The 17,554-nt window shown below is 42.2% G+C and overlaps 1 protein-coding gene across 4 annotated transcripts in view; it reads right to left on the bottom strand.

Moving 5' to 3' along the window:
• LOC106571498 (disheveled-associated activator of morphogenesis 1) overlaps positions 1–17,554 on the bottom strand; it is a 140,149-nt gene that overhangs the window by 82,959 nt on the left and 39,636 nt on the right. Inside the window, exon 1 of one of the 4 annotated variants that reach the window (XM_082961851.1) lies at positions 10,629–11,000. The exons of the other annotated variants lie outside the window; for them this stretch is intronic. The gene's annotated coding sequence lies outside the window, so the exon portion shown is untranslated. Of the gene's footprint in view, positions 1–10,628; positions 11,001–17,554 lie in introns of those variants that run through there. 4 annotated transcript variants of the gene reach the window in all.

The raw sequence follows: 17,554 nt of genomic DNA, 5'->3' as shown, positions 1-17,554 counted from the left end.
CAAGACAGGATCACATTCCACTCATATTTTGGAGTGCTCAATGACCCTGAACAACTTCAACACAACAACACCTATCAGCTACTCTCACCTCATATTACTAGTTCTCCCACACTCTTGACCACATTATTACTTGCAATAACATCGCTCTCTTCGATACATGCACACAATTCCACAAACTAACCAAAAACGAATTCTTATTCTGATAGGCAAGTCTACTCCTGGCTTGGTGCGGAGTTTCTGTGTAGAGTAGCATCAAATCTTTGCAGCTTGAGACAAGGGCACAGTACATACAGTACTTGTATCTGAGATTAAGCCCAAGAAGCCTTCACCTATATTAGGTCTTGCAGAGAAAATAAACAGAAGAGAAAAGCCCTAAATGTGGGTGATGCTCATGTTCCTAAACCATGTACCTGACTAAGGAAGGTGATGGATGAATGTGGACAGAGGTGTATCATCGCTGGCAGTCTGGAGGCAACCCCACAAAGGAGGCCTGCTGTGCTACACACATCAAACGAGAGCTGGCACCTTCACTCCAGCGGCCTCCCTCCCTTCTGGCTCCCGCTCTCACATAACCAACCCTCTTCTCGCTCTCCTCTTTCATCCGCTCTCACATAACCAACCCTCTTCTCGGTCTCCCCTTTCATCGCGCTCTCACTTGCTTCTTCTCTCTCCCTCGATCCCCTTCCTCTCTCCCCTGCCTCGCTCAGTTTCTTTGAGATGTTCTGTTTTATCTCTTGGCTTGCTCAAGCTTCAAACACTGTGCCAGATGACCTTTATGGGTAAAAACAAGGAGAGGACTTCGTCTCCATATCGCTTATAACCGTTCCTTCCATTCCATTATGAAAAGATGTTACCATCTTGAGTGCACAGTCCTATTAGCGTATGTTCAAAACTCAGTCTTCCCTCATCCCTTCCCTGGACCAGAAACTGATATTTGATTCATTAATCTAGTCTGGTCCGACGATTCGGCTACCGTCGGGAAAAGGGGAAGTAAAAGTGTATTTTCAGTTTCTGGCCCTCTGGGGCATCGAGAGATTAAATGGCATCCCATTTGCTCCTCTTTCCACAAGACATGTCATGACATCACGTTGACTTTGGCTCACTCAACATGCACTTCTGCTTGCAATTCAATCTGAAGGTGAACACAAAAATCAATGGCTTGGCTAGTGGCTAAAGCGTCGGTGAGCGCATGCTCCATGCTCACACAGAAAATGAATCGCTTGAGTCCAGCACAAGGAAATAACGTTGCGGATAAAGTTCGAAATGACACAATTTCATGTCCACAACATCTAAAGACCTGCATCACTAGCCTATACTAAGAGCGTTGCCCTTTCTAAAAGGCCGTATTTGGGTGTTTTGGGAGCTCTTGTTCATGTTTTATCCACGTCCTGGCAATGCAGAATGAGCATGAGGAAGTCTATTGCCGGTTGGGGTAAGTTTCTCAAAACCATGCGAACTCACCCAAAAAGTGTCTGGAACAGGGTTTCAATTAGCCGTTAATAGCCGGCTTTTGGCCGATAAAAAAACCCCCAGAAAAAAACGCTAAATAAAATTGGGGCCAGCCAAATGTGAAAATGCATTTTAGCCCATTCATTGATTGGAATACCAGTCAAAGCGTAAGAGCTGCTGCTACAGCTCAAAACAGCTTGTTTGTTGCTGATAGAGTGAAATGTGCTTTTATAAGCCCAATCATTGCGCAACAATTCTAAACGCAATCACATCTTAAAAACAGTTTATGGCCACGATTAAAAATAGCAATTTTTATTTCTCAAATGGTAAGTGAAGCACACTTCCCATTCGCCATTCAAATGAATAGGCAACTAAGCAGGCTTCAGCGTGTCACACCACTTTGCAATGAGCTGGATGCAGTAAACATTTTGAAAACATACTTTAAAAACCTGAAAATATCACTACTTTATTGTGAGGCATGTCTTACCTTGCTTCAAAGTAGCTTAGCCAAAATCCAACCAAACATGAAGGCAATTATTTTATCAAATACATCCATTTGCCATTGAAGCCTGTAGCTAATTCTCTATTGGTTTTCAAATCAACTTTCTTTCATTGTCCAGAAGCCAAAGACACAATCCTAGTCATATTAGCAAACCATGCTAGTTGTTGTACTTTCAGATCTCCCCTCTTTCTAAATTTCTAATTGATATTTTCATCTCCATCTCATGAAACAGCTTGCATATGTGGTGCCCTTTTAACAATGGTGTTTCCCTGCTAATTGCGGGAACATTTGCACGTAACCTACTGCCTTGTGTACATTGCTGCGCTTATAATATTAAGAAATAGTAGTTTGTCAACATTTTAAGCTAAACGTTCTGATCTGTTGCATGAGCACCATTGTTTTTTAATGTTTTTAGGATGTAGGCCTACAGGTTGTATGAATTTGGGATCTATTGTCCCACAACTGTCCCAGTCTGTTTGGAATAGGCCATTTCTTGCTGTCATTCTGAGCATCCTGGGTGGACGCCATAATCAGGTTACGCACCCAATGCATATGGGTCCGGTAAATTTGGTTGGATAAATATGAACTTTTCCTTTAATAAAGCAACAAACTGTACACCTAATATGGATATAACCCTAGACTTCTGACTCAAACAACTAAGTGCTGTAAATACATAAGCTATAACACTATGTACTACGTTACCATAACAGCAATTTGGTCCGTTTTAAAAGGGGACTAACCCCGAGTTTGTAGAGTATAACATAATTGCACACGTGAGTCTCGTGAGTGTATGGCAAGCCCCGAACACAAAAGTAACAGAGTTCTTATGAAAGTGTTTGTGTGACAGGGGAGCAGTGTCTCTGAAGTGTGAATGTCACATGGGCGAAAGCCCAAGGTGTTCATGGGAGTGGCGTCTGAGATCCTTCTCAGATTACTGGATTAACAGAGAGAGAGAGACAGAGAGAGAGAGAGACAGACAGACAGAGACAGAGACAGAGACAGAGAGAGAGAGAGAGAGAGAGAGAGAGAGATTTGCTTGGAATTGACTTTGGCTAGTGTTAGGTGAATCAGTGACTGTTGGGAAAAACACATTTGATTTGGGTAAATGGCTTAAGGCCGTCTTTAACCGAGAACACATCAATGGGGCGACAGCTCAGTCATCAACACTTAGTGTCATGACCTAGGACGAGAAAATGCATTTATTTCACTGGCCAACTACGACCGACGGTTCTAAACTCCAATTGTATATAGTCAAGGCTGGACTAGGCAGCTGTAGTACACTGAAAAGTTACCTAGGGACTGACACTGCAGAGTACAGCATGTGATCATATCGAGGAGGTGAAGAACAACAATATGAAGACACATTACAAAAAAAATTGCCTTTTTAAAATGGCAAAATACTGCAGTAAAAAATTTTAAAATGTTGGACAGAATTTGTAGCATACCGCAGTTATACTGAAAACTTTTTTGTAAGGGAAGGAACTCCATTTATCCAAAGACTGTTGTTTTCCAGAGAGTATGAGCTGAGCTCCAAAACGAATGCATGGCATATGGTCTGAGCTTGTGTTCCACATGGAGACCTCTGTACGGTGCGTGGTGAAGTATCAAACTGGTTACAGAGTATGTTTATTTGAGTATAAAGCCAACCCTAGTCTTTCCCCTTACAGAGCCATGGTAAGGACAGTGCATTTGCCCACTGTGGTCACACAGCGTGAGTAAAAGACAAAATCAGGTTCTCGGGTAAACTCAACACGGGTCAAATTCCACACTCCCTCCTGACTGGGGTAATTTAGGGAGTGAGGATAAAAGAGCTGGCTGAAAGACGGGCAGGGTTGTCAATCTCAACAAGACCTGTCGTCCACCCCCCAGTCTAAACTTCACTGCGATGAGTTTGCATTCTTTCCCAGGTCGACCTTCAAATTGAGGTTAAAGAAATGGAAAGCGTTCGGTACAGAGGTTTAACTGCTTTGAAAGTAAACCTGGCCTGAAGTGCTCTGGTGACTCCCTAAATATCATTCATATTAGGGATGGTGCGGCTATTAGAATATTCAAATTGATATTAGTACTCAAATACTTGTGAGAGTAATATGTTAAAAAATGTTAACACTAAAAAGGCTTGTTCAAAATTAAATTAAAATAACCATGTGACATTGTTACATACAAGGTAGTCTCGTGTTTTGGAGAATTTTGTATTGCCAAAACGGTTTAAAATGGTCCACTGGCTCCCTGCGGCAAAATTTGTATTGGATGTTACATTTCAAGAACCCGCCCGTAGAAGCGGTGCTGGGTGTTATGTGCGTCACAAAATCTGGAAGATTGTCCTTACAAAAACAAAATAAATGGCAGTGGGAGAACCTATTCAAGTAAGTAAATACATTTTTTAAATGTAAAAACAAGATGTATTGTTAGCTAGCTGGCTACAGTAGGCCACTTACTAAGCTAACTCAAATGAGCTGCTAGCTAGCTAACTATACACACGGTTTAGCTAAGTGAATTAAATGTCATCAGCTAGTTAGCTAGCTAATAGGTAGTTCTTTTGATGTAATCATTGTAAATTATAAACAGTCTCTAAATGCATTTGTAGATAACAGCCATCTAAAAGGGTGAGATTGCAGCTCCAGCTGTCAGTAAAGTGAGGGTGTAGGCTACAGGATACCCTTACAAAAGAAAGTTGCAGTCAGAGTGCAGTATAATTGCAGTATGCTGCAAATACTGCATACAAAACAACTTTTTTTACTGCAGCAATTTTGTAGTGTAACTGCAGTTACAGTGCAGTAGAACTGCAGTTCAACTGCAGTACACTGCATTTGTTCTGCAATTACTGCGCCCAAAATGCCACAGTCGACTGCAGTTACTGCAGTTTCGAAACTACAATTTTTTTTGTATGGGTAAGGCAGGTAATTTTGTGGGAGGATATTATGAAAAGATTCTCCAGTTACAGTCCCTGGAGGGGAAAACTTTGAGTACGGCGAGATCCAGTAACAGCACTGAAATATTATGTTGCCATCTAATTTTAGTATAATGAAGCCTGTTTCTTTGTGACGTTTTCTGTCCTCATATGGAAAGCTGTGACAGCCTGTTTGCAGATTAAGAGAGTGGTCCCAATAGATGCCTCAAGAGACTAAGGGTATATCCTATATGCCATGGGTTATATGTATAGGCCTACCTATGTAAGCAAATGCTGTATACAAAACAAATACAGTTAATCACACACAATTGGAGCAGGCCAACCCTGCTGGGGTATGCAGGGTTCTGTTTTAGCCCAGCAATAACACACCTAATCCAACTTATTAAAACTTATGAGTGTGCTATTGCTGGGCTGGAATAGAAGTCTGTTCACCATGTAGATCAGGGATCAGTGGAGCAAGGTTGGCCACTGCTGGTATGGACTTTTATTTTGTTCACCTGAAATGATGTCTACATGTTATTTCTCAATTATCTATTGTTGTTTAGACTAAGATATGTTATCATCTTTACATAAAAGTTAGCTTATTTGTACATTTTGAAGTGATGATTCTTTGAAGTTAAGTGTTTAAACTTGTTTGAATTGTTCAACAATTATTCAAAATGAACTAGTGTCAATGTTGATTAATCAGATCACAATCCTGAAATAAAGTGGGGAAGGGGTTGTCTCTAATGTATGTGTTTCTCAAATAAACATTTAATTTTTATCTAGTTGTAAGATCTCAAATCTGTTTTATTTGATTGTCACCCTCTCTCAGTATTAAGATATGGCAATCCATTTTGCAGCTTATCATATGGCATGCATTGCCAATGCAGCCATAGAACTACAGTATTATGGCATTACTGGGCCTCTGTCATCTGAAGCAGAGAATAGCTAAACTCACACACAGTCTAAATGTTGAGCTATAGGTTCTCGATTTAAAATAACACCAGTAGACAATGTATTTGAGGAAAACCATATACAGCACGTGTTGACATACAAAATTGTTTAGTGCAAATCCAACCCTTGTAATTGAAGTACAGGTAGCTTAGCGGTTAAGAGTGTTGGGCCAGTTACCGAAAGGCCGTTAGTCGACTCGTTGATTCGAACTAAGTGGAAAAAAATCTGTCGATGTGCCCTTGAGCAAGGCACTTCACCCTAATTGCTCCTGCAAGTCGCTCAGGATAAGAGCGTCTGCTACATGATTAAAATATATATAAAAAATATATAAAATAAGGAGATTACGCTACAGGAGATTAGCATTACAGATGACATGAGGTTCATCTTATTTTAGCAATGTTGCTTGCAAAAAGGTTGCAGTTGTTCCACATAGACAACACATGGTTGATCTATGTATCACTGACCCTGGATAAACTACCGACTGTCCTAACACAGCTAAACTTTTAGTTAAATAATATACTGTTTTTATAAAAATGTTGTTGGCCTTATAATCGTGAGAGAAATTGAACTAGCTAGTAGCTAGCTAGTTATACCTACAGTTGAAGTCGGAAGTTTACATACACCTTAGCCAAATACATTTAAACTCAGTTTTTCACAATTCCTGACATTTAACCCTAGTAAATATTCCCTGTCTTAGGTCAGTTAGGATCGCCCACTCTATATTAAGAACGTGAAATGTGAGAATAATAGTAGAGAGTGATTTATTTCAGCTTTTATTTCTTTCATCACATTCCCAGTGGGTCAGAAGTTCACATACACTCAATTAGTATTTGGTAGCATTGCCTTTAAATTGTTTAACTTGGGTCAAATGTTTCCGGTAGCCTTCCACAATAAGTTGGGTGAATTTTGGCCCATTCCTCCTGACAGAGCTGGAGTAACCGAGTCAGGTTTGTAGGCCTCCTTGCTCGCACATGCTTTTTTAGTTCTGCCCACAAATTTTCTATAGGATTGAGGTCAGGGCTTTGTGATGGCCACTCCAATACCTTGACTTTGTTGTCCTTAAGCCATTTTGTCACAACTTTGGAAGTATGCTTGGGATCATTGTCCATTTGGAAGACCTATTTGCGACCAAGCTTTAACTTCCTGATTGATGTCTTGAGATGTTGCTTCAATATATCCACATAGATGGCATCATGAGGGAGGAAAACTATTTTTGCGAAGTGCACCAGTCCCTCCTGTTGCAATGCACCCCCACAACATTATGTTGCCTCCCCCGGGCTTGTGTTCCTCGGCTTGCAAACCCAAACCTCCCCCTTTTTCCTCCAAACATAACGATGGTCATTATGGCCAAACAGTTGTATTTTTGTTTCATCAGACCAGAGGACATTTCTCCAAAACGTACGGTATTTGTCCCCATGTGCAGTTGCAAACCGTAGTCTGGCTTTTTTATGGCTGTTTTGGAGCAGTGGCTTCTTCCTTGCTGAGCGGCCTTTCAGGTTATGTCGATATAGGACTTTACTGTGGATATAGATACTTTTGTACCTGTTTCCTCCAGCATATTCACAAGGTCCTTTGCTGTTGTTCTGGGATTGATTTGCACTTTTCGCACGAAAGTACATTCATCTCTAGGAGACAGAACGCGTCTCCTTCCTGAGCGGTATGACAGCTGCGTGGTCCCATGGTGTTTATACTTGCGTACTATTGTTTGTACAGATGAACATGGTACCTTCAGGCATTTGGAAATTGCTCCCAAGGATGAACCAGACTTGTTGACGTCTGCAATTGTTTTCTGAGGTCTTGGCCGATTTCTTTTGATTTTCCCATGATGTCAAGCAAAGAGGCACTGAGTTTGAAGGTAGGCCTTGAAATACATCCACAGGTACACCTCCAATTGACTCAAATGATGTCAATTAGCCTATCAGAAGCTTCCACAGCCATGACATCACTTTCTGGAATTTTCCAAGCTGTTTAAACGCACAGTCAACTTAGCGTATGTAAACTTCTGACCCACTTGAATTGTGATACAAGTGAAGTGAAATAATCTGTCTGTAAACAATAGTTGGAAAAATGACTTGTGTCATGCACAAAGTAGATGTCCTAACCGACTTGCCAAAGTTTGTTAACAAGAAATGTGTGGAATAGTTGAAAAAACGAGTTTTAATGTAAACTGTGTATGTAAACTTCCGACTTCAACTGTAGGTAGCTTACAAGTAGTGATTGGAGGGGGAAACAGTTACATATCGGAATATTATTTTTTACGATATTATTTTAGCAATATCACAATATTATTTTTGCAGTAGTTGGCACCATAACTCCAGTATTTTTCCTTCATAGCTTGTTTTCCATCTTCTTTTCAAATTTGGAGCCAATTTGTTTTCAGCACTTTTATCTCCATGACTGATCAAAACTTGTTCTCATGACTCTCTCTTGTACCTCCACAGCAGACATGTGGCGAGCAATATGTTTAGAACATCATCGCAGTATCGAATCGCAATACATATAGAATCTTGAGAACCGCAATACATATCATATCGGCAATTCCCAGCCCTAGTGTGCAGCCATGACTCCAAAAATGACTGTTCTCCTAAATTCCTTCACTTTAAGCAAACATTAAAACTGCATTACTTGACATGCCTCTAGAGATTCATTACAAGCAAAGTCCTCCAGATATTAAAATTCCAATGCAGAGAGACAATAGTCTATCCTTTCCACACTCCCAGAAGACTTAAACAGGGGGGTTGCTTGTTGTCACAATGTCTTCATGACATATTTCATAGGGTTTTATTAATATAGTTTTTGGCAAAGGACCACCTCAAACAAGGCCATAACTGTAAGATTAGTGCAAATAGTAGGGAAGGGTTGGGAGGGACATTAGTGTCCTAACATGCTTGGTCAGGTGGGTGTCATCCAGGCAGTGTATGTTTGTTTGTCCTGGCCAAAGGGCCTATGAAGGGAGAGGGCAAAAAGGGAAGAGAAAGAAAACAGGTGGAGTCAGGGGGAATCCTTGGAGCTTTGAACTAGACCCTTAGAAAAGCTCACAAATTGCTCATTTGAATCCCAAACAACATATTCTCTGGTTTTCCAATCCACTAAACTGGTCACCGTTCATGCAACTATTGAGCACTATTTCAAAGCAATTCTGTGTACAATACATAGGCAGATCCAGGGGAGAATGACTGCCCCCTCTCATTGAAGCCATAGAAGTTCAAGACCTACTGCGGTGCTGCAGGTATTGTTAGCAGAAAACAGGATCCCCATTATAGTGAAGGGAAAAATGGCAATCTTCATTGTCAATCTTTGTGTAAATAAATAAAAAAATGTGCGAAGACAATCAAGGTACCAATAATTGCTTCTAATACACCAGGTGCATGTCCTTGAACAGCTTCTTAAAAATCGCACACAGAAGTTATAAGGATAATTTAGTTAGCCTGCAGTACCCGGTCGGCCTTCAACTAGAGTTACTCAGTGAGAGAGGCCAGCACTGAGATAGCCTGCAACATCACTTCCTGGAGTAGCTCAAGCTGTGCATGTTATGTCTCCATGAGACACCATCTTATCCTGCAATGTACAGTTTCAAACTGCGGAATCCTCACGATGCCTCAGTTGCCTTGACAACGCCAGCTGGGTGACTAGTTAAAGCTTTGTGTATTATTTAAAATCTCATATTCCACATATTGCCTTTTCTTTAATCCTCCGTTTGTCGTCATTTGTGGGGAGAAAAGTTATTTCTTCCAAATTCGCCAGACAAAATCAAACAAACACAGCTTTAAGGATTCAAAGCAAATTGGATTTGAGAAGGCAACTACTCCCTAAGCAGAGGCCATGCCTACATATTGGCTTAAAAACTAGTAAAGGTCTAATTCTCTGTCATATCTCACACGAAAGTATGGATGTTTAGTATCTTACCTTAAATGTTTTGATGGGGTTTTAAAAATACCCCCAAAATGGATAGATGTACTGTCTGGATGGATGGACTGATGAGTTCTAGGAACTGCCATGACAACCAGCTTGGGGATCCCACTCTCATACACACACACACCTTAACATTACAGACTGATGGGGCAGGGGCAGAGGGGAGGTGAGGAGAGGGATGAAAACCAGAGGAAGGGCTGCACACACATTGGAGCTAGGTTACACAGGAGTCTGCACCACCATTCTCAACTGTTAGTTTCAATCCCTTTCACTATCTCGCCATGTTACATCTACGTAGGCATTAAGTTGAACTATTTGTTCCTTGGATTTGCTGCATCTCCTATGGGCATGTTGATAAAGCAACATTAATTGAGAGAGACCATATGAAGAGTGGAAAATAGCATGCCTGGGAGAGAGAACGCTTGAAGAGACTTCTCTTTTCAAGGTGACTTTCCATTTCATTGACCTCCTTATCTGCATTGCCCCCCCCCCCCCCGATAAAAATGTATGCCAGCTCATCTCCCTCGCACACGCACACACAGCTCTGCTCTAAGGCTGCATACTCTAGACGAAGCTTGTCATTACGGGGCATTCCCCCGCCATGCAGAGGACAGATCTCTACATTACGAACTGCCCAAGGCACCCCCCCCCTCCCCAACAAACCGCCACCTCCCAATTAATTATACAAGCAGTCACACCTCCCAGCGAGTGGAATAACACACTGAGTGAGATAGCCAACTGAAGGGTTAACAGTCCATCAAGGCCTACACCCCTCGCAGAGGTAACAATCACATGCTGGCATCACACCATCTTATCGGCAGAGATAACAGACAGGCTCGCTGACTGGACAATGCTCAACCCCATTTCTCTCACATCATTACGGGGGAGAATGGTGGGATATCAAATTTAGCGTTTTCTTACCCCCTATTGAAGTGAGTGAGAGTTGCTGTATCCCCTTTAAGAGTCCATGTTGCTGCAGTATCCAGTTTTGCACACGCACATTACTACAGAGCTGCTTCCATCACAGCTTACCAGCGAAACGCTGTTTCTGGGAGCCGTCAGTATCCAGGTAACACACTGATTGGATCTCAGCACATGATTAAAAAGCCTCAAGTGACAAAATTCCCGAAGGTCTGTCCACAATGAAAGGGAGGAAGAATATAGGCCAGCTCTGGTTGGATGTATTCCCAGAGCCCGGTTTGTGGGAGGTTAACAGCACACAGCAAAAGAAGACGTTCCTGTTCTTCCCCAAGCCGGCCGGCAAATGCAGCCTCTCCCTACTATTCCAGAGAATTTGCGAAAACAAATGGTCCATCCCTGCCTCGCTACGTCATAATCTCTCTCCCTCCCCTCTCTCGCTCTGTTCCACCAGCATGCTGTGGGGGCTGAGGGTAAAGGCACAGATGTTACTGGCTTTAGACCACACCCCTTTTCAACAGCCAGAACCATTATAGGACTCAGGCAGTTTAACTCCCTTATGGTTTGCTAAAGTGTTTAGGGTTTGTTTAGAGAAGGGTTGTGAGAAAACGAAGCCTAGGTGTGAGCCTGTGTGTGTGTGTGTATGTGTCTGAGAGTGTGAGCAAGAGAGAGTGGAGGAGAGAGGACTGAGTGTCAGTGAGGGAGTAAAAAATATAGCAATAGATAATGTTACTAAATAATGTGGATGGGTATTTACATACACTACTGGTCAAAAGTTTTAGAACACCTACTCATTCAAGGGTTTTTCTTTTCTTTTTTACTATTTTCTACATTGTAGAATAATAGTGAAAACATAAAAATCATGAAATAACATATGGCATAACCAAAAGTGTGTCAAACAAATCGAAATATATTTTATATTTGAGATTCTTCAAAAAAGTAGCCACCCTTTCTTTACCTTGTTGACAGCTTTTGCACACTCTTGGCATTCTCTCAACCAGCTTCATGAGGTGGAATGCATTTCAATTAACAGGTGTGCCTTCTTAAAAAGTTAAGGAAAGAAATTCCACAAATTAATGTGTTTGAGCCAATCAGTTGTGTTGTGACAAGTTGGAGGGGGGAGGGAGGGGGGTAATACAGAAGCCCAACTTGGTAAAAGACCGAGGCCATAATATGGCAAAATCAGCTCAAATAAGCAAAGAGAAATGACAGCCAATCATTAGTTTAAGACATGAAGGTCAGTCAATACAGAAGATTAAGAACTTTGAAAGTTTCTTCAAGTGCAGTTGCAAAAACCATCAAGCGCTATGATGAAACTGGCTCTCATGAGGACCGCCACAGGAATGGAAGACCCAGCGTTACCTCTGCTGCAGAAGATACGTTCGTTAGAGTTACCAGCCTCAGAAATTGCAGCCCAAAGAATTGCTACAGAGTTCAAGTAACAGACATCTCAACATCAACTGTTCAGGAGACTGTGTGAATCAGGCCTTCATGGTCGAATTGCTGCAAAGAAACCACTACAAAGATGAGACTTGCTTGGGCTAAGAAACACCAGCAATGGACATTAGACCGGTGGAAATTTGTCCTTTAGTCTGGAGTCCAAATTTGAGACTTTTGGTTCCAACCGCCGTGTCTTTGTGAGACGCGGTTTGGTGAACGGAAGATCTCTGCTTGTATATTTACCACCGTAAAGCATAGAGGGGGGGGGGGTTATGGTGTGGGGGTGATTTGCTGGTGACGCTGGCAGTGATTTATTTAGAATTCAAGCCACACTTAACCAGAAAGCTACCACAGTATTCTGCAGCGATACACCATTCCATCTGGTTTGCACTTAGTAGGACTATCATTTGTTTTTCAACAGAACAGTGACCCAACACACCTCCAGGCTGTGTAATGGTTATTTGACCAAGGAGAGTGATGGAGTGCTGCATCAGATGACCTGGCCTCCACAATCCCCCGACCTCAACCAAATTGAGATGGTTTTGGATGAGACAGCAGAGTGTAGGACCGCAGAGTGAAGGAAAAGCAGCCAATGAGTGCTCAGCATATGTTGGAACTCCTTCAAGACTGTTGAAAAAGCATTCCAGGTGAAGCTGGTTGAGAGAATGCCAAGAGTGTGCAAAGCTGTCATCAAGGCAAAGTGTGGCTACTTTGAAGAATCTCAAATATATTTTGATTTGTTTAACACATTTATACTTAACTCATGTGGAATAATGTAGTATTTCATAGTTTTGATGTAGTCACTATTATTCTACAATGTAAAACATTTTTAAAAATAAAGAAAAACCCTTGAATGAGTAGGTGTTGTAAAACTTTTGACCGGTAGTGTATATGGGATCATTACACACACACACACACACACACACACACACACACACACACACACACACACACACACACACACACACACACACACACACACACGCTAGCTGAACCCTTCCTCTACAGAGGTTCCTTCTGTGGACAGGTTGTTGTTTTAATTAACTGTAAACATGCTTTTGGCATGTCAAAAAGTGCCCCCGGGACCAAAAATGGCTCCCTCTTAAGAACAGAACAAAATGGTAAAGAAAACTATTACCATAAGGACAATTCCAGCGGTATGGATAGAGCCAAAACGTTTAACTTATGGTTTCACTGTCCAAATACATATGGTGGGGACTGTACATGTGCCTATACCACCAACCTATTTTCTTCATTACGCAGTCAACTTTATAATAAACAGTTTGGGACAGCTGTGAGTGGCAAAACTAGCTTTGTGAGCCTGCCCCCCCCCAACAAAATATGATTGACTAAAAAAAGTGTTGTTTGACACTTGGCATCAATAGGGTGAAAAAATGTAATCATACAATTTCCTACTTACCCTGTTATAAAAAGAGAGCAACTCAACAATATATACAAAGTATGTGGACACCCCTCCAAATTAGTGAATTCGGCTATTTCAGCCACACCTGTTGCCGACAGGTGTATAAAATCAAGCACACAGCCATGTAATCTCTAGACAAACATTGGCAGTAGAATGGCCTTACTAAAGAGCTCAGTGACATTCAACGTGGCACCATCATAGGATGCCACCTTTCTAACAAATTTCTGCCCTCCTAGAGCTGCCCTGGTCAACTGTAAGTGTGGTTATTGTGTAGTGGAAACATCTATGAGCAACAACGGCTCAGCCGCAAAGTGGTAGGCCACACAAGCTCGCAGAACGTGACCTGCTCCAGGTCATGGCGATTGAGTCTTCCGTGGATCTGTCAGGGTGGTAGGCGAATTGGAGAAGGTTGAGTATGTCGGGGAGGGACGGGAGTACGCTTGGGGCGGAATGTACACAGCCATGGCAATAATCCCTGTGTACTCTCTCGGAAGGTAAATAGGAAGACATTTTATGAATAAGTATTCCAAGTTGGCAGAGCAGAAACTCGCAAGTTCCTGTACGTTTCCCGCGTTGCACTGTGTAGTAGAGCCCACCACATTTGCCAAAGAGAGCCCGCTTCCTTTCCGCTCAAAAGGTATTGTTGCAGGATCTGATGTCCTTCTGGTAGGAGATCCTCGCTCTGAGTTCAAGTTTGTTAATTAATGATTGAACTTGGCGGGTAGTATGCTCGGTAATGGAGGACTAAAACCCTGCAACATCTGCCTCTCTGTCGGCGTCTTCACTTCCTACTCTCCGGTAGGACTCCCAAGAAGCTCAGCACCTCGCCAAAGAAGCTAGTCCATTGTTCTGCCATCTCAGGGAATTCAGGGAGGTCAGGTGGACGTTAAGTACCCAGCAATTAGTATTCAAAAGTTCTACCCGGGTGTGTGTAGTATGATCGGTGTCCAAAAATGCCGATTACCAATTGTTATGAAAACTTTAAAATCGGCCCTAATTAAAAATCGGTCAACCTCATATATAAGGTCGACCGATTAATCGGAATGGGCGATTAATTAGGGCCGAGGAGACTGCGTGGCAGGCTGACTACCTGTTATGCGAGTGCAGCAAGGGGCCAAGGTAACATGAATTTCTTTTAACTAGGGAAATTGTGTCACTTCTAGGGTATATGCAGCAGTTTGGGCCGCCTGGCTCGTTGCGAACTGTGTGAAGACTATTTCTTCCTAACATAGACAGCCAACTTCTCCAAACGGGGGATGATTTAACAAAAGCGCATTTGCAAAAAAAGCACAATCGTTGCACGAATGTATATACACACACATACATATATTAAATCTCACACACACACACACACACACACGTTCATATGTTTGGGGTCACTTAGAAATGTCCTTGTTTTTAAAAGAAAAGCAAATTTTTTCCCCATTAAAATGCGAGAAATTGCCAAGAAACTGAAGATCTCATACAACGCTGTTTACTACTCCCTTCACAGAACAGCACAAACTGGCTCTAACCAGAATAGAAAGAGGACTGGGAGGCCCCGGTACACAACTGAGCCAGAGGACAAGTACATTAGTGTGTCTAGTTTGAGAAACAGACGGCTCACAAGTCCTCAACTGGCAGCTTCATTAAATACTACCCGCAAAACACCAGTCTCAACGTCAACAGTGAAGAGGCGACTCCGGGATGCTGGCCCTCTAGGCAGAGTTGCAAAGAAAACCCATATCTCAGACTGGCCAATAAAAACAAAAGATTAAGATGGGCAAAAGAACAGACACTGGAGAGAGGAACACTGCCTAGAAGGCCAGCATCCCAAAGTCGCCTCTTCACTGTTGACGTTGAGACTGGTGTTTTGCGGGTAGTATTTAACGAAGCTGCCAGTTGAGGACTTGAGGCGTTCCTCAACGTAGCCTATCTGAAATCTTTCCAGCTCTCTCCCTTTTGATAACCATTCCACATGAAAGGGTTAAAAAAAAAAATAATAATAATAATAATAATAATAACCATTCTCTGATCCGGTGGAAAAGTCATAAAATAGGACTACCTGATTACTTCTTATCCCTTGCGCAAATAGCCTACAGCTTTGTCTGTCTGTCCGGAGCTCACTGGCGCAGGAAACTGAGGGCCCAGAATATTTTATGCAACTTTGCGAGCACGGGCTTCAGGGCTGGACCAAGTTAATAGTTGATACCGTTTTTCAAGTTCCGTGCAGACAGGCCATGGGTAGCCAATGTGATTTATAGGATATTTATTTTTAATTAGGATATTTTCTACCTGCGGGCTGCAATGTGTTTTTATTTGTTGGCTTTAATGGTTTGTTTCCCTCAATCTACACACAATACCAAATAATAACAAAGCAAAACCAGGTTTTTAGAAATACCTTATTTAAATAAGTATTCAGACCCTTTGTAACGTGACTCGAAATTGAGCTCGTGCATCCTGTTTCCATTGATCATCCTTGAGATGTTTCTACAACTTGGAGTCCACCTGTAGCAAATTCAATTGATTGGACATGATTTGGAAAGGCATACACCTGTCTATATAAAAAAAGGTCACACAGTTGACAGTGCATTTCAGAGCACAAATCAGCCATGAGGTCAAAGGAATTGTCTGTACAGCTCTGAGACAGGAGATTGTGTCGAGGTACAGATCTGGGGAAGGGTACCAAAACATTTCTGCAGCATTGAAGGTCCCCAAGAACACAGTGGCCTCCATCAATCTTAAATGGAAGAAGTTTGGAACCACCAAGACTCTTCCTAGAGCTGGCCGTCTGGCCAAACTGAGCAATCGGGGGAGAAGGGTCTTGGTCAGGGAGGTGACCAAGATTCCGATGCTCACTCTGAGAGCTCGAGAGTTCCTCTATGGAGATGGGAGAACCTTCCAGAAGGACAACCATCTCTGGCCAGACGGAAGCCACTCAGTAAAAAGTCAAACGATAGCCCGCTTGGAGTTTGTCAAAAGGCACCTAAAGGACTCAGACCAGGAGAAAACAGGATTCTCTGTTTTGATGAAACCAGGATTGAACTCTTTGGCCTGAATTCCAAGTGTCATGTCTGGAGGAAACCTGGCACCATCCCTACGGTGAAGCATGGTGGTGGCAGCATCATGCTGTGGGGATGTTTTTCAGCGGCAGGGACTGGGAGACTAGTCAGGATCGAGGCAAAGATGAATGGAGCAAAGTACAGAGATCCTTGATGAAAACCTGCTCCAGAGCGCTCAGGACCGCAGACTGTGGTGAAAGTTCACCTTCCAACAGGACAACGAAACTAAGCACACAGCCAAGACAATGCAGGAATGACTTCGGGACAAGTCTCTGAATGTCCTTGAGGGGCCCAGCCAGAGCCTGGACTTGAACCTGATCGAACATCTCTGGAGAGACCTGGAAATAGCTGTGCAGTGACGCTCCCCATCCAAACTGACAGAGCTTGAGAATGGGAGAAACTCTCCAAATACCAGTGTGCCCAGCTTGTAGCGTCATATCCAAGAAGATTCGAGGCTGTAATCGCTGCCGAAGGTGCTTCAACAAAGTACTGAATAGAGGGTCTGAATACTTATGCAGATGTGATGTTTCTTTATAAATGTGCAAATATTTCTAAAAACTTGTTTTTGCTTTGTTATTAGGGAGTATTGTGTGTAGATTGATGAGGAATTTGTTTTATTTAATCAATTTTAGAGTAAGGCTGTAATGTAACAAAATGTGGAAAAAGTCAAGGGGTCTGAATACTTATTTCGTATTTTATTAGGATCTCCATTAGCTATTGCAAAAGCAGCAGCTACTCTTCCTGGGGTCCACACAAAACATGAAACATAATACAGAACATCAATAGACAAGAACAGCTCAAGGACAGTACTACATACATTTTTAAAAAGGCACACGTAGCCTAGATATCAATCCATACACACAAACTATCTAGGTCAAATAGGGGAGAGGCGTTGTGCCATGAGGTGTTACTTTATCTGTTTTTTTTAAACCAGGTTTGCGGTTTATTTGAGCAATATGAGATGGAAGGAAGTTCCATGCAATAAGGGCTCTATATAATACTGTGTGCTTTCTTGATTTTTTTCT

The sequence above is a fragment of the Salmo salar genome, chromosome 15, assembly GCF_965601325.2.
Source record: "Salmo salar chromosome 15, fSalSal1, whole genome shotgun sequence".
Taxonomy (NCBI): Eukaryota; Metazoa; Chordata; class Actinopteri; order Salmoniformes; family Salmonidae; genus Salmo; species Salmo salar.
The sequence above is the reverse complement of the archived record's forward strand: the minus strand, read 5'-3'. Positions and strand labels throughout refer to the sequence as shown.